The following is a 17494-nucleotide window of genomic DNA, read 5'->3' as shown; positions in this document are numbered from 1 at the left end:
ATGTTCTTTCCTGAGATTGAGTGTTGTATATATAGTTTATAAACAGGTGCACTTTCCCGAAACTCTTCAATACACTGTCTCCACAGTGTGTGCTAATAACTTGGCATCAATGTGGATTTTGGGCTTGCAGTGTTGCAGTAATGTGCTGCTAGTCCTAAAATAATTACATTCTGACTTTAGAAAGGTCTCCCGTTGCAAACATGGAGTGGTTTTTATTGAACACTAAATCCTTTCAGCGGTTGCTATGGAACTGCCCATGTCTTTCAGTAAGGTGATAATGTGATTTCTCTGGAGTAAGGCTTTGATTGCTCTCCAGCTGAGGCCACAGTTCCCTGACGGCTGGTACTTGAATGAGAGCACAGGAGCTGAAGCGGCTGAGGCCCATTCCTTGACTCAAGCTGTTGGAATTGCAGTGATGTCTGGTCAGGAGGAGCAGTCGGCAAATTCGGACACGAGTGTGGGCTAGGTGTGGTGTGTTGGGGACAGTGGCTCAGTCACTGTTTATGTTTGGTGTGGCGTGTTCAGTGACTGCGCCCGGGGAGGGGTGTGTTTGAGCCCCGGGGGGGGGGGGGGCGGGGGTTTGAACCCTGGGGGGGGGGGGCGGGGTGGGGGTTTGAAACCCCGGGGGGGGGGGGGCGGGGGTTTGAGCCCCGGGGGGGGGGGGGGGGAAAGGAGTGTTTGAGCCCCGGGGGGGGGGGGGGCGGGGGTTTGAGCCCCGGGGGGGGGGGGGTGGGTGTTTGAGCCCCGGGGGGGGGGGGGGCGGGGGTTTGAGCCCCGGGGGGGGGGCGGGTGGGTGTTTGAGCCCCGGGGGGGGGGGGCGGGGGTTTGAGCCCCGGGGGGGGCGGGGGGGTGTTTGAGCCCCGGGGGGGGGGGGCGGGGGTTTGAACCCCGGGGGGGGGGCGGGTGGGTGTTTGAGCCCCGGGGGGGGGGGGCGGGGGTTTGAGCCCCGGGGGGGGGGGGGGGGGAAAGGAGTGTTTGAGCCCCGGGGGGGGGGGGCGGGGGTTTGAGCCCCGGGGGGGGGGGGGGGCGGGGGTTTGAGCGCCGGGGGGGGGGGGGCGGGGGTTTGAGCCCCGGGGGGGGGGGGGAAAGGAGTGTTTGAGCCCCGGGGGGGGGGGGGGGGTGTTTGAGCCCCGGGGGGGGGGGGCGGGGGTTTGAACCCCGGGGGGGGGGCGGGTGGGTGTTTGAGCCCCGGGGGGGGGGGCGGGGGTTTGAACCCCGGGGGGGGGGGGCGGGTGGGTGTTTGAGCCCCGGGGGGGGGGGGGGCGGGGGTTTGAGCCCCGGGGGGGGGGGGGCGGGGGTTTGAGCCCCGGGGGGGGGGGCGGGTGGGTGTTTGAGCCCCGGGGGGGGGGGGCGGGGGTTTGAGCCCCGGGGGGGGGGGGGGCGGGGGTTTGAGCCCCGGGGGGGGGGCGGGTGGGTGTTTGAGCCCCGGGGGGGGGGGGGGCGGGGGTTTGAGCCCCGGGGGGGGGGGGGGCGGGGGTTTGAGCCCCGGGGGGGGGCGGGTGGGTGTTTGAGCCCCGGGGGGGGGGGGGGCGGGGGTTTGAACCCCGGGGGGGGGGGGCGGGGGTTTGAGCCCCGGGGGGGGGCGGGTGGGTGTTTGAGCCCCGGGGGGGGGGGGCGGGGGTTTGAACCCCGGGGGGGGGGGGCGGGTGGGTGTTTGAGCCCCGGGGGGTGTTTGAGCCCCGGGGGGGGGGCGGGGTGGGTGTTTGAGCCCCGGGGGGGGGGGGGCGGGTGGGTGTTTGAGCCCCGGGGGGGGGGGGGCGGGGGTTTGAACCCCGGGGGGGGCGGGGGGGTGTTTGAGCCCCGGGGGGGGTTTGAGCCCCGGGGGGGGGGGGGGCGGGAAGGAGTGTTTGAGCCCCGGGGGGGGGGGGGGGTTTGAGCCCCGGGGGGGGGGGGGGGCGGGGAAGGAGTGTTTGAGCCCCGGGGGGGGGGGGGCGGGTGGGTGTTTGAGCCCCGGGGGGGGAGGGGGGGGCGGGGGTTTGAACCCCGGGGGGGGCGGGGGGGGTGTTTGAGCCCCGGGGGGGGGCGGGGGTTTGAACCCGGGGGGGGGGGGCGGGTGGGTGTTTGAGCCCCGGGGGGGGGGGGTGTTTGAGCCCCGGGGGGGGGGGGTGTTTGAGCCCCGGGGGGGGGGGGTGTTTGAGCCCCGGGGGGGGGGGGGGTGTTTGAGCCCCGGGGGGGGGGGGGGGGCGGGTGTTTGAGCCCCGGGGGGGGGGGGGGAGGAGTGTTTGAGCCCCGGGGGGGGGGGGGGGGCGGGTGTTTGAGCCCCGGGGGGGGGGGGGGGGGAGGAGTGTTTGAGCCCCGGGGGGGGGGGGGGAGGAGTGTTTGAGCCCCGGGGGGGGGGGGGGGAGGAGTGTTTGAGCCCCGGGGGGGGGGGGGGAGGAGTGTTTGAGCCCCGGGGGGGGGGGGGGGGCGGGGGTTTGAACCCCGGGGGGGGGGGCGGGTGGGTGTTTGAGCCCCGGGGGGGGAGGGGGGGCGGGTGTTTGAGCCCCGGGGGGGGGGGGGGTGTTTTGAGCCCCGGGGGGGGGGGGGGGGAGGAGTGTTTGAGCCCCGGGGGGGGGGGGAGGAGTGTTTGAGCCCCGGGGGGGGGGGGGGGGAGGAGTGTTTGAGCCCGGGGGGGGGGGGGGGGGAGGAGTGTTTGAGCCCCGGGGGGGGGGGGGGGGGAGGAGTGTTTGAGCCCCGGGGGGGGGGGGGGGGAGGAGTGTTTGAGCCCCGGGGGGGGGGGGGGCGGGTGTTTGAGCCCCGGGGGGGGGGGCGGGTGGGTGTTTGAGCCTCGGGGGGGGGGGGGCGGGTGGGTGTTTGAGCCTCGGGGGGGGGGGGGGCGGGGGTTTGAGCCCCGGGGGGGGGGGGGGGGGGGGAAGGAGTGTTTGAGCCCCGGGGGGGGGGGGGGGGGGCGGGGGGTTTGAGCCCCGGGGGGGGGGCGGGGGTTTGAACCCCGGGGGGGGGGGGCGGGTGGGTGTTTGAGCCCCGGGGGGGGGCGGGGGGTTTGAACCCCGGGGGGGGCGGGGGGGTGTTTGAGCCCCGGGGGGGGCGGGGGGGGTGTTTGAGCCCCGGGGGGGGGGGGGGAGGAGTGTTTGAGCCCTGGGTTTGTGGCGTGTTTGGGTTTGGTTCTTGTTCAGTGACTGTGTTTGAGTTTGCTGCTGGTCGCTGGGAAACATGAGCTGAATACTAACGAGTGTTGCTTTGTCTTGTTTTGCAGGACCTCTACCAGAGCTGCTTGTAAATGGGGACATCGATCAGAAGGTAGAAAGCTTCTCTTTTTCCAGTGCTGTCTTCCTGAACCATGTCATGTCGTTTACAGGAGCTGGTGTCCAAGTGCAGTCCATCATCAACACAAACCTCCCACTTTCTGAAACTGCCCCTTTGCTGGCGCTTTTCTTCCTCCCTTGTTACTTGCCGTTTACACACTCGATGGATCATTGCACCCACAGCTGGCACAGTTCATAACTTCCCTCGGCACCAGGGTTACCAACTCTGGTCTCCAGCCCGCCCAGTCAAGCAGACTTTTTCCCTCATCGCCAATATTTTTATAATTAATAAATGTGAATGTGTTCAAAGAAAGTGAAAACAGTGTCAGTATTTTGAATGCCCCTGTGATTTTTCCCTTGGGATTCTGCTGGCAGAGGTGTCCTGGAGACTCCAGGCCAATCCTGGAGGGCTGGCAGCCCCTAGTGGGCACCTCTGGCTCTGCAGGTACCTCTCCTCCGCATGGGATACTGAGGCTGAGGTTGACCCAACTCTGCTCCACCCAGGACCAAACCTGCGGCCTTCTGGTGCTTGTATTCCCACCGGAGCTTCACCGACCGAGCATGACTGATGCACTTTGTGTTGTTGATTTGTCCTTGGTTCTGCTCCAGGAAGTTGTTGTGTTTCGGGATTGGTTTTTATTCTGTGATGAATGGCCACTGTCTTCGGATTCGAGTGTTGGACTGCCGTGACCCCCAGCCGAGTGTGAGCTGCCTCCAGCTCTCGGTACTGCTCCATCTGCCGCTCCTTGGTTCAGTCCAATTAGATTTGTGCTAAAGCAATGGTATTTCTTTGGAGTTATTGCTAGAATTTCACTGAAGAGCATTTGATGCATACAGTTTTCATGTTGCGCTTTTTTGACATATTACAACAGAAATGGTCCGTTCGGCCCAGCACCGTGTTGGTGTTCATCCTCCACACGAGCAGTGTCCCAATCCCATGTACCCGCCCTCTTCCCATATCCCTTTCCTTCAACCACCGATCTCAGCTGTTCTTAAATGTTGACATGGTCTCTGCTTCAGTGACTCTGCTGGTGAATTCCACAGCCTCACAATTCTCTGTTAAACAGTTTCTCCAGCTCTCTGTCCTGAATCCCTTACATTCATTTAATCTTCTAACAATGTCTCCTCAATCACTGGAAACAGTCTCTTCCTATCTACTCTGTCCCAAACTTCCATAATTTTAAGCACCTCTAATAAATTAACCCGGCATCTCCTCTGTTTTAATGAAAACATTGTCTTTCTTATTTACATTCCCTCATACCAGGCAGCATCCTGCGCTCTACCCTCAACATCCTTCCTATAGTGAGGAGCCCAAACCTGCTCACAGTCCTCCAACTGTGATCTGACTGAGGTTTATAAAGGTTCACCGTCACATTTTGAATTATATTCTATATTTGAAACGTGGAAATTATCCAGCAGTAAAATTAGATGAAGGTTTGGAAGAACAGAATAACCAAGTCTTGCACTGGCTGAGACTTTTTTTAAAAAAAGCATTCACGGGACGCGGGCGTCGCTGGCAAGGCCGGCATTTATTGCCCATCCCTAGTTGCCCTGGAGGTGGTGGTGGGGGGGGCCGCCTTGAGCCGCTGCAGTCCGTGTGGTGAAGGTGCTCCCACAGTGACTTTGTCCTACAACGGAGTGACTTGCTGGGCCATTTCAGAGGGCAGTTAAGAGTCAACCACACTGCTGTGGGTCTGGAGTCACATATCGGCCAGACCGGGTAAAGGCGGCAGATTTCCTTCCCTAAAGGACATTAGTGAACCAGATGGGTTTTTACGACAATCCGGTAGTTTCATGGTCACCATTACTGACACTAGTTTTTTATTCCAGATTTATTTAATGAACTGAATTTAAATTCCCCAGCTGCCGTGGTGGGATTTGAACTCGGGCCTCCGGGTCATTGGTCCAGGCCTTGGGATTCCTAGTCCAGTACCCTAACCACTATGCTACTGTTCCCTCCTTTCGACAATCTGTTAGCTTTAGAGATGCGTCTAAACGGCTCTTGTCAAAGTCACAAATTACATCTTATGTGATGTGACAATGGTAAACTATCCCTTCTCGACCTGTCTACAGCCTTTGACACGGTTGACCACACCATCCTCCTCCAATGCCTCTCCACCGTTGTCCAGCTGGGTGGGACTGCACTCGCCTGGTTCCATTCTTATCTATCTAATCGTAGCCAGAGAATCACCTGCAACGGCTTCTCTTCCCGCTCCCGCATCGTTACCTCTGGAGTCCCCCCAAGAAAAATTCTTACACTGTTTTGAAAAGCCCAAGGGCAGCACACCCCACCCATCTGTAGCCTCTGCCAAGGCTGAAGGGGAGAGAGCTAAGTGACGGGCAGCAATGAGCGAAAGCAAACCCCGCCTGTAGGCAAGTGGCTGGGCAGCCCAGCATCTAACCCCCTGTTTAGTGGAGTTTGCGCCTCCATTTTATTTGATAACACTCCTGTGAAGCACTTTGGGACGTTTTGCTTCCTTAAAGGCGCTATATAAATGCAAGTTATTGCTCTGCCAAACAGAAGATTCAAACCTCAAAAAGCCTTAAAAAAAAAAAAAAAAAAGTGGGTATCTGTTGAGCTGCATGCACTGGGTCCACTGGATGACCCCAGGATGTGGGGCCAATTGAAGTATCCCAGACCGGGCATCGAGCTGGGTCCTTCCTCTCTGTGCAGCTCCGTGCTGCACTGGACAGCGGGCAAGCTCTAACCAGTAACTTCAAAATCCTTTATGCAAGGAGGATGTGAATATCGGATAGCTCCCTGTGCAGTGAAGGGTACTGCAAGGATCGGTGCTTGGGCCCCAGCTATTCACAATCTATATCAATGATTTGGATCAGGGGACTAAATGTAACATTTCCAAATTTGCTGATGACACAAAGCTAGGTGGCAGTGTTAGTTGCGAAGTGGATGTGAAGAGGCTTCACGGGGATCTCGACAGGCTCAGTGAGTGGGTGAGAACATGGCAGATGGATTATAATGTGGATAAATGTGAAGTTATCCACTTTGGTAGAAAAAACAGAAAGGCAGAGTATTTCCTAAATGGTGAAAGATTGGGGAATGCAGATACTCAAAGGGACCTGGGTGTCCTTGTACATGAGTCACTGAAAGTGAATGTGCAGGTGCAGCAAGCCATTAGGAAGGCAAATGGTACGCTGGCCTTCATTACAAGAGGATTTGAGTACAGGAGTAAAGAAGTCTTACTCCAATTATATAGGGCCTTGGTGAGACCACACCTGGAGTACTGTGTACAATTTTGGTCTCCTTACCTAAGGAAGGATATACCTGCCATAGAGGGAGTGCAACGAAGGTTCACGAGATTGATTCCTGGGATGGCGGGACTGTCGTATGAGAAGAGATTGAGTAAACTAGGCCTGTATTCTCTTGAATTCAGAAGAATGAGAGGGGATCTCATTGAAGCATACAAAATTATTACAGGGCTTGATAGGGTGGATGCTGGGAGAATGTTTCCTTAGCTGGGGAGTCTAGAACCAGGGGCCACAGCCTCAGGATAAAGGGTAGGCCATTCAGGACTGAGATGAGAAGAAATTTCTTCAGAGGGTGATGAGCCTTTGGAATTCTCTACCCCAGAGGACTGTGCAGGCTCAGTCATTGGGTATATTCAAAACAGAAGTCGATAGATTTCTGACTAGTAAGGGCATCAAGGGACATGGCGATAGAGCCGGTGAATGGAACTGAGGCAGAAGATCAGCCATGATCTCATTGGATGGCGGAGCAGATTCGAAGGGCCGAATGGCCGACTCCTGCTCCTATTTCTTATGTTCTTATTAATACTACAATGCAGAGCAATATCCTGGGATGACTGTATTTACGAGATGACGCTGATAGAGCTGCCTGAAGGATGAGTATTCTAGGTGTTAAAACCTACTGAATTAATCAAAGTAGAGAAGAAGTTTACACTTGTGGGGGGAGTCCAATACTAAAGGCCACGGGGGAAAAATTCGGTTGATTTGCGCCTCCTGTTAGCGCCCTAAGAGGACACTAATGGGGCGCAAAGCAACTAGCACCTGGGCGTGGTGCCGCCAACGCCTCCTGCGAAATTCAGCGGGAGGGTAGCGGCAGTGGTAACCATTGGCGCCATGCGGCCGGCGATGACGTCCTCGCCGAGCACAGCACCCCGGCCGCGATCTTCGGTAGCGCCCCCGACTTACCACGGGATGCTATGTCCCACGGGGCCACGGGGGCCTACCTGCGGCCGGGGTGGTGCTGGGCGGCTATTTTTGTTGCTGGCCGCCTGCCAGCACCTGCCCCCGTTGCTGTCCCAGGTCTTCTGTGCAGCCCCCCGCAGCGTGCCGGCTGTGCTCCGTGAGCCTGGCTCTTCTCTTGAGTGCTGGGTTCTTTTGCTGGCACTCCGATCCCTGGTGGCCCAGCTGGGCCCCGGGTTGCGCTGCACAAGGCCCCTCCCCTTTAATAAGGGGAGGAAGGCCTGCAGTACCGCGGCGTGACATGCCACAGAGCATGGCACTGTGGCACGTAGCGCCGTGATCTTCACTCGCAGTGCCCCAAGAGGGAGGTGGGGTGCTTTCAGTAGCGCCTCACCTCCCTCTAGGGGTGCTGCGAGTGAATTTTGGGCGTGGGGGTACTAATTTTTTTCAGGGTGCTAAAAAATAGCGCCCCGGCGAAGTTAGCGCCTCAATGGGGGCACGGCCCAATTTATCCCCCCCCCCCCCCCCCCCCCCGCCAATATAAGATAGTCACTAATACATCCAATAGGGAATTCCGGAGAAACTTCTTTACCCAGAGAGTGGTGAGAACTCACTACCACAGGGGGTGGTTGAGGCAAATAGCATGGTTGCATTTAAGGGGAAGCTGGACAAGTACATGAGGGAGGAGGGAATGGAAGGATATGCTGATCGGGTGCGATGAAGGGGGGTGGGAGGAGACTCGTGTGCAGCATAAATGCCGGCACGGACCAGTTGGGCTGAATGGCCTGTTTCTGTGCTGTCGGTACAATGTAAAGTGTTCTTGATCCCTTTCTCTTATACGAACCTATTGACCTGCCTGGTACAAAGTCCTTTTTACTATAATGTTTAAACTGGTACAGAAGTTACAAAAAGCGAACTTATGTTCTCGGCCATTTCTGCAGATTACTCCCGCACACCGTGTTGTCTGGTGCCTGTTAGCTGGTTGGCTCCTTGTCTGATAACACAATCATTCTACCCAAGGAAATGTGGGTGAGGTTACAAACTGATTGTTGTACTATTGTAATGAGCCTCGATCACAGCTGTTTAAATACTACACTGACCTCTTTAGATGTCACTCATGTTTTGTGGATAAAACTGTGGCAGATAGAGTTCAACGTGGGGAAGTGTGAGGTCATCCACTTTGGATCCAAGAAAGAGATCAGAGTATTTTCTAAATAGTGAGAAGCTGGGAACTGTGGAGGAGCGGAGAGAGTTAGGGGTCCCTGGATAGAAATCACTAAAAACTGGTGGACAGGAACAAAAAATAATTATAAAGGCGAATGGAATGTTGGCCTTTATCTCGGGGCTGGAATACAAAGGCGAGGAAGTGATGCTTCAGTTATATAAAGCCCTGGTCAGACCCCATCTGGACCCTGTGTTCAGTCCTGGGCCCCGCCCCTCAGGAAGGATAGGCCTCGGAGGGGGAGCCACACAGATTCACCAGAATGATACCGGGGCTAAAAGGGTTAACTTATGAGGACAGGTTACACAGACTAGGCTGGTATTCCCCTGAATATAGAGGATTAAGGGGTGATCTGATCGAGGCGTTTAAAATAATTATTGGAATTTTTAGGGTCGATAGAGGGAAACTATTTCCACTGGTGGGGGGAGTCCAGAACAAGGGGGTAGAGCCTTAAAATTAGAGCCAGGCCGTTCAGGGGTGATGTCAGGAAGCACTTCTTCACACCAAGGGGAGTGGAAATCTGAAACACTCTCTCTTTCCCCCCCCCCCCCCCCCCCCCCCCTCCAAAAAAGCTGTTGAGGCTGGGGGTCAATTGAAAATGTCAAAACTGAGATTGATAGATTTTTGTTAGGTAAGGGTATCGAGGGTCACGGTGCAGATCAGCCAGGATCTAATTGAATGGCTGAATAGCCTCCTCCTGTTCCTATGTTCCTAACTGTTGCCCTGGCAAAGTAATGGATAACATCTTGAAGTGACAGAAAAGTCCATCTGGCCCGCTCCTAGTGACACGCAATCCCTCGCTAATCTAGGGCCGAGTCTTGCCAAGAGTCCCTCTATTTAAGTGTCAGGTGACCCATGCAGTAAATGCTGACCCTGCTAATCCTCGCTCCTGTTTGGCTGAGCCTGTGTCGACTCTCTGTGGATCAGAAATCTGACCTGAGATGTGGTTGATCTATCTTGAACACAAGCTGTAATTATAAAATACTAACAGTCATTTCGTGCTGTGCAGTTATTTAGAATTTAGACATTGTTCTTTTGAAGGACCTGCTGGTTGTCTCTGCCATATTACTATCTGTTTATCCTGCTGGAAAGGCAGTGTTTCCAGATACCATGAACTATAGCTAGACAAACCGGGCTCTGTCGATCCCTCGCAAACTGGAAGATGACAAACCATGGGGCAATCACGCTGGTAATGGGCTATTGACACCCTCAATGGGAAGTGAGTGACCTCTGCCCCTGGCAGGAGCTGCACTCTGAACTCTGATCCTAGGCAGTGTCCAGGACCTGACTGGGTGAGTGAGGACATGTTAGTCTAGTGGTTCTGGTCTTGGACCAGCAGCCCAGAGGTCAAGAGTCCAAATCCCACCAAGGCAAGTTGTGAAATTAATTGCAGTATATCTGCTAACTTGTGGGCTAGCACCGGGAGGCGCTGTCTGATTGTTGTAAAAATCCAACTGGTTCACTGATATTCTTCAGGGAAGGAAACCTGCCGTCCTTAACCGGTCCGGCCTATACGTGACTCCAGTCTCACCCCAGTGTGGTTGATGGTCCTCAGAATGGGCAATAAATGCGGCCTTGCCAGTGTCACCCACATCCCAAGCACAGAAGTGTGATCCTAAACCCACTCACAGTCCTTCAATATTTGTTCCACTCCAGGATCTCCCTCCTCTCCTGGGTGTGAAAGCAATCTCCTATTTTCATCTTCACTCCTTGACTTCGCTCTCTCTCTTCTCCCCACCCCTCTGCCCCTTGGGTCAGGGGAGTGGTGAGACTGTATAGTTGATCCCAAGAATATCACAGTGCACATGTGTAGTTGTCTCTTTGGACTTCTGCACTGCACAAATTCCTGTGACATCAGACTCGCTCCCCCTCTCCAGTGATGGATGTAGAAGCCTGCTCCCTGGGCCTCGATCCAGGACCACTTCACTGGGGCAGATCTGCTCATCCAACCCTTGTCCCGATGGGCCACACAGCCCAGTCTGCACCCCACAGGCCTGAGAACAGGAGAGGGAGGGTCTTGGGGTCGCCACTTTCAAAGTTTTATTTTTGTTATGGTAGAGAGGCACGTCCACTCGATCCTCCCCGCGAGGACACTCGGTGACGTCTGATTGGGAGCTTTGCTGAATGTCCTGGCATAGCACCGAGGGTAACTGGAGCCAGGCTGCAAACTGGCCTTCCTCCACACACACTTAGCAATGGGAGCTTCTATCTCCTGTCTGAAATGAAGGAGGATGTTGAATATAAAATACTGCACCCAGATTTATCCCGAGCTTTTGTCTGAACTTTCAACTCCTGATTCAGCAGATAGTGGATGGAAAGTGGGCGAGCAGAGCAGGGAGGCTTAGCTGGTCTCGGGAGCTGCGCTATGTGGCCAGAACGCCGAGAGTTATTCAGCTGAATGTCTTGTCGTCTTCCTCCTGCTGTCCTGTGAAGTGTGGTGATGACTCTCCTCCATCTTGTCCCCATTTACAGGCCAATGGAAATGTATCTGCAGCAGTGACACCCACATCAGCACCATCTTCTACTTCATCATCTGCCCCCTCCACCCCAACAACTCCAGCCAGGGACGCAAGTGCCCAGATGGAAGAGGTACATTTTAAAATTTGCTTATGACCTACATGTTTCCTACATTGCAACAGTGACTAAACTTCAGAAGTAATTGATTGGCTGGGAAGCGGTTTGGGGCGTCCTGAGGCGGTGAGCGGCGATGTGTTTTATCAGCCCCCTCTGGTCATGCCCGATCTTGCCCTCCCCAGATATCACCAGCACGTGCGCACTTGGCACGGGTTCGTGGATGGCTGAGAGGAGCAGGGATTATTCCCAGTTCCAACTCCAACAGTACTGAGCTCAATTGCCTGTTCTCCACCCTCCCCCCGGTATCGGCTATTTCAGCACGGCACTCCTCGTGACCAGCGCGATAACCAGAGGTGACCGTACGCGTGCAATCTCTCCCTCGCACTGAGAGTGTAACGCCACTCCATGTAATATATCTCCCTTTGAAACTTTAATGGGTCTGGTTTTTATACTAAACTCGTGATGGGATAGCCTCATTGCTTCCAATTTTGACTCCATAACGGTTCAATCTCAGGTCCGCGCTGAGTTTGCTGACCTCTGCTAGGTGGCCAGTGATTGGCTGCTCCGATTGGCCTCAGTACCGCTGGCTGGGGGGAATCCCCACCATTCCTGCTCCTTGTGATATCTGGGGACATTGGATGAGGATAAGCCTGAGCATGACCAATGATCTCCCCCCCCCCCGTGGTCGACTTGCCCACTGCAGCTCACTGTCTAGATTCGCGCAATGAGGAACACCAACTTGGGTGAATACTGGTGACCACCGAAAGGCCAGCAGAGGGGCGGGGGGAACAAATCTTTAAATTTACGAAGAATAAACCTGATGAGGCAGCACTGAGGGGTTGGGCTATTCCCCTGATGAAGTGCAGGGGTTGCCGTGTGCAGCTCCCTCACTTTGTCAGCTGTGGCTCGGTGGGTCGCACTCTCACCTCTAAGTCAGAAGGTCATGGGTTCAAGTCCCACCCCAGAGACTTCAGCACAAAATCCAGGCTGGCACTCCAGTGCAGTGCTGAGGGAGTGCTGCACTGTCGAAGGAGTCGTCTTTCGGATGAGACGTTAAACAGAGACCCTGTCTGCTCTCTCAAGTGGATGTAAAAGATCCCGTGGCACTATTTTGAAGAAGAGCAGGGGAGTTCTCCCCGGTGTCCTGGTCAATATTTATCCCTCAACCAACATCACTAGAACAGATTATCTGGTCATTATCACATTGCTGTTTGTGGGATCTTGCTGTGCGCAAATTGGCTTCCACATTTCTTACATTCCAACAGTGACTACACTTGGAAAAAGTACTTCATTGGCTGTAAAGTTATGGGATGTCCTGAGGTGGTAAAAGGTGCTATAGAAATGCAGGTCTTTGTCCTTCTCCAGTCCCCTGTGGGCGATGGGCTACAGGGGAAACTGATTCTCTCTCTCTCTCTTTGCCAGTTCCAGCCTGAAGGTGACAGTAAACCTGTTGAAGTGGGTCTGAGCCTCAGTATGTCTGCAGCAGCAGCAAAGGAGAAGGTCCACTCGAAGCGCTCAAGCAAGCGGGCCCCACAGATGGACTGGAGCAAGAAGAACGAGATGTTCAGCAACTTGTAGAGGAGACGGCACCTTCGCTAATCTCCGCTTTGGCTTTCATAACTTCAGAAATATTAATTTCTCTGGTAATTTTGTTTTCCCAAACCCAGCTAGTCTTAACTGGTACATTCCGAGAAGGCGGAGTCCCTGCCGTCTCACTGGTTAATGAAACCCCTGGCACCCTCTGGTCACAACCAGGCCAAGTCCAGCATGGTGCCCTGTTGTAATTGGCCTGGTTTGTGTTTGTGGAGCAGGGTGACAAGCCCTCCCCTCCCCTCCTGTGGGCAGAGCTTTGGTCCAGACAGTTTGTTAGAGGCCCCTCTCCAAGTGGCAGCGAGTGGGGTGGTGGGACGTGGGTCTGCCCCGGGGAGATCTCGCTGTCGGCTCCTGATACCAGTGGTCACTCGGACAGGGACAGTATCCTGTATTAGCCTCTATCAATACCCGCCCTGTCCCAGATTGCCCTCTGCTGGAGGCTGGTTGTTTGCACTGGGTGGACACCAGCCAGCTGTCTGTGGTTTTAGACCAGGCTCCTTTACCCAGTCGCTGCCTGAGCTTAAATCAGGTCCCTTTGGTTATTAAAAGCAGGGTGAGTTTAAATCTCCCTTCAAACTCTGTGCCCTGTACTACCCACACTTGCCATTCGCTCGCAAGTCCTGTGAATTTTGCAGAAAGTGTTCCTTGCTTGGAGTTAAACCTCGAGAGAGCTGTTTGAAATCACCCACACATCACACTTATTTGAAGAAGAAACCCACAGTGGTGCCGATGAGGTGTTGGGGTCCACTGTTCCTCTAACCTGCCACGTACAATCATGTTGATTTTTCTTATTTCGATTCTCCCCTATTAAAGTCACGTCTAACCTGCACACCACAATCAATAAACTGGATTCATTGGAAAAGAACCTATTTAGTTCCTGTTGCCAGATGAGGTTTTGATAAAAGGTGACGGATGCTGTGCAAGTTGAACTAAATGATGAGGATACCAGTCAGTGCTGACGGACTGACCCATCCCCATGAGGGTCCTATCTGTCTCCTTGGTCCCTGCAGACCGTGGGCTGGTAACTGCCCATCAAGATCACTCGCAAACTGGTTAAGGTGCCAACCCAAGCTCAAACTGACTGGGCAGCAGTGTGGATTTGTCTTGAACGGGAATGGAACACTCCAAACTACACACATTACTGGGAGGTGTTGCCATGCAGGGACTTCATTTGGGCTTTCATTTAGAGCTTAATTCAAGAACATCTAACCCATCCAGTCTGTTGGATCTCATTCCCTCCTTACCTGCCACCTTATCATATCCCTCCATTCCGTCTCTGTCCAATAGGGTATCTGCTCTCTATACACTGTTTCAATGTACCTCACTAGGCCGAGGGTTTTGGACACTTGCAACGAAAGTTCCACCTTATTTAAAACTGGCGTCTCTCGGTATCCGAGCGAACAATTTAGATTTGCCCATAATCCTGACAACTTCAATAGGGTCACTTTTCAAGTATCCTTCTTTTCAAAGATCTACCTCCCTCACACTTCAGTGCTTGTGATCCTGAATCAAGCTTTTATTTGGATTGTAGAAGGGTATAAATTGCCCCCAAAGGCACCGAACCCTTAGTGAGATAACTGCTGGACTGTATATCTTTCTCCCCACGCCTCCAAAACGTGCCATTGAGTCCAATTAACCTGCTGGCAAAAGATCAAGGAAGGATGATCTAGTTAATGCTGCTCTAGTTAGCGATGCCTTCATCCCCTTCCCTCTGATTGAATCTTGTCCCAAAAGGGTAGGATCGTTCTGTCATTGTCCCTTTTTATTGTAGACCCTCTAGATGACGGGGTGTAAAGGAGACTGCTGCACTATCAGTGATCTCCAGCTTCTGTTGATTTTTTGTTGTGTTTTCAGTGTTTTATTAACTCATTCCACACTGCACACAATGCTCCCACCTCCTCCTGTACTGGAATTGCCATGGGTCCTTGCTGAATAAATGGGATGTGGGAGCAGCCTGTATATTATCACCCACCACCAGGGCTGTTCATAATTTGCTTTATTCGCCACAAGGGAGTTCTAATCGGAAAAGCTGCCTGAACCAGGAAATCTATTTGCGTCCATTTGGGGGAGGTCGGTTTAACATTAATTCCGTTTAAGAAAAGCTGGGAGGTAGAATTGAACTGCAGAATGAAATGATGCACCAGTGATCAGGCCGGAGTTAAAAGTTCAGCCTCTCCCAGTGTGGGAAGTTCAAAAAGGAATTTTGCAGCAGTGGTTTAGATTAGTCAATGTAATCTCTCTGTAAATCTGCAAAAAAATTAATTAACTTCTAATGAGACAATTGACGGCCCTAAGTCGCTGCAATTTCTAAACGTGACTGAGAGTTACTGACGGCCCCCGGGAGCAGGTGACGGATAGCGTTACCTTGTATTTTAACCCGGGGGATCTCCTGGCGAGCTGATGCCTGGGACCGGCGGTGTGGCGGAGAAGGCGAGGTTCCTGCAGCATAGCCAAGATAAATGGTTTCCCGCGGGATGGGACCTCCTCCTCGCTTCACACGGCCCCACGGAGAGCAGCGCTGGTATCTGGTCAGCGGGTTGAACCCTCCGCAACCACACAGCCTTGTTACTGTTGGGTTTAGTCCCAGCGCCGGCAATGCAGCGGGGCTGAATCTGGGCCCGAAAGTGACGTTCCATCTTGTATTTGACCTTGCATTTTCCTTTTTTGCATTACAACTAGTACACTTTATATTAAAAAAAATCATGACCTAGACTGACCACAAGATGGTAATGGGACAGTAAAATGCCAGTGGCAGGCCCCGGAATCCGCGGCCGAGATTGACCTCTGTAAATGTTTATTTGTCCACCTGTTATTGGCTTTTATTTTGTCCGCCGACTGTGTGTTTAATGAGAGTGGGGTGGAGCAGGTCACCAGTGTCGTCTGATTGAATTAGTGCAGGTTCCGAATTATAGATACTGCAAGTCTCAGAGAGGCGAGAGGTTCTTCCTGTGTGTAACGGGCAGGAGGTCCATGTGTTCCTCAGTCCCGAGGTTCCAGTGTCAAAGAGCAGAACCAATTGTTGTCCAAATTCAGACACATTGTAATTTTTAGAAACTATATTTTTATCAATGTGTGTGTAAATTTTAAGAAATAAAAGTTTAAAATCAAGGCACTGTGTCTGTTTCCGTGTGTCGCACATCCCCGGGACACGGTTAATATCGTAGGGGAACTCCAGGTCCACGGGGCACCCCCCGAAACCCAGGACCCCGGGGCACCCCCCGAAACCCAGGACCCCGGGGCACCCCCCGAAACCCAGGACCCCGGGGCACCCCCGAAACCCAGGACCCTGGGGCACCCCCGAAACCCAGGACCCCGGGGCATCCCCGAAACCCAGGACCCCGGGGCACCCCCCGAAACCCAGGACCCCGGGGCACCCCCGAAACCCAGGACCCCGGGGCACCCCCGAAACCCAGGACCCCGGGGCACCCCCAGGACCCCGGGGCATCCCCGAAACCCAGGACCCCGGGGCACCCCCGAAACCCAGGACCCCGGGGCACCCCCGAAACCCAGGACCCCGGGGCACCCCCGAAACCCAGGACCCCGGGGCACCCCCGAAACCCAGGACCCCGGGGCATCCCCGAAACCCAGGACCCCGGGACACCCCCAAAACCCAGGACCCCGGGACACCCCCGAAACCCAGGACCCCGGGGCACCCCCGAAACCCAGGACCCCGGGGCACCCCCGAAACCCAGGACCCCGAGGCATCCCCGAAACCCAGGACCCCGGGGCATCCCCAAAACCCAGGACCCCGGGGCACCCCCGAAACCCAGGACCCCGGGGCTCCCCCGAAACCCAGGACCCCGGGGCACCCCCGAAACCCAGGACCCCGGGGCACCCCCGAAACCCAGGACCCCGGGGCACCCCCGAAACCCAGGACCCCGGGGCACCCCCGAAACCCAGGACCCCGGGGCACCCCCGAAACCCAGGACCCCGGGGCACCCAGGACCCCGGGGCATCCCCCGAAACCCAGGACCCCGGGGCACCCCCGAAACCCAGGACCCCGGGACACCCCCGAAACCCAGGACCCCGGGGAATCCCCGAAACCCAGGACCCCGGGGCATCCCCGAAACCCAGGACCCCGGGGCATCCCCGAAACCCAGGACCCCGGGGCATCCCCGAAACCCAGGACCCTGAGGCATCCCCTGAAACCCAGGACCCCGGGGCATCCCCGAAACCCAGGGCATCCCCGAAACCCAGGACCCCGGGGCATCCCCGAAACCCAGGACCCTGAGGCATCCCCTGAAACCCAGGACCCCGGGGCACCCCCGAAACCCAGGACCCCGGGGCATCCCCGAAACCCAGGACCCCGGGGCACCCCCAAAACCCAGGACCCTGAGGCATCCCCTGAAACCCAGGACCCCGGGGCATCCCCTGAAACTCAGGACCCCGGGGCACCCCCGAAACCCAGGACCCCGGGGCACCCCCCGAAACCCAGGACCCCGGGGCACCCCCGAAACCCAGGACCCCAGGGCATCCCCCGAAACCCAGGACCCCGGGGCACCCCCCAAAACCCAGGACCCCGGGACACCCCCGAAACCCAGGACCCCGGGGAATCCCCGAAACCCAGGACCCCGGGGCACCCCCGAAACCCAGGACCCCGGGGCACCCCCGAAACCCAGGACCCCGGGGAATCCCCGAAACCCAGGACCCCGGGGCACCCCCGAAACCCAGGACCCCGGGGCACCCCCGAAACCCAGGA

General features: G+C 56.0%; 2 protein-coding genes and 1 long non-coding RNA gene across 3 annotated transcripts in view; all 3 read left to right on the top strand.

Moving 5' to 3' along the window:
• mrps7 (mitochondrial ribosomal protein S7) overlaps nt 1–17494 on the top strand; it is a 1172241-nt gene that overhangs the window by 446687 nt on the left and 708060 nt on the right. The window lies entirely within an intron of this gene.
• LOC147102564 (epsin-3-like) overlaps nt 1–17494 on the top strand; it is a 108171-nt gene that overhangs the window by 60669 nt on the left and 30008 nt on the right. The gene's annotated exons all lie outside the window — the stretch shown is intronic.
• On the top strand, nt 382–15903 carry LOC147102565 (uncharacterized). Its single transcript, XR_015073023.1, has 4 exons — nt 382–466; nt 3194–3237; nt 11101–11217; nt 12625–15903. It is a non-coding gene; the product is annotated as an uncharacterized LOC147102565 (long non-coding RNA).

Source organism: Somniosus microcephalus, chromosome 21 (genome assembly GCF_052327205.1).
Source record: "Somniosus microcephalus isolate GS21.2 chromosome 21, FLI_Smic_1.0, whole genome shotgun sequence".
NCBI classification, from domain to species: domain Eukaryota; kingdom Metazoa; phylum Chordata; class Chondrichthyes; order Squaliformes; family Somniosidae; genus Somniosus; species Somniosus microcephalus.
The sequence above is the reverse complement of the archived record's forward strand: the minus strand, read 5'-3'. Positions and strand labels throughout refer to the sequence as shown.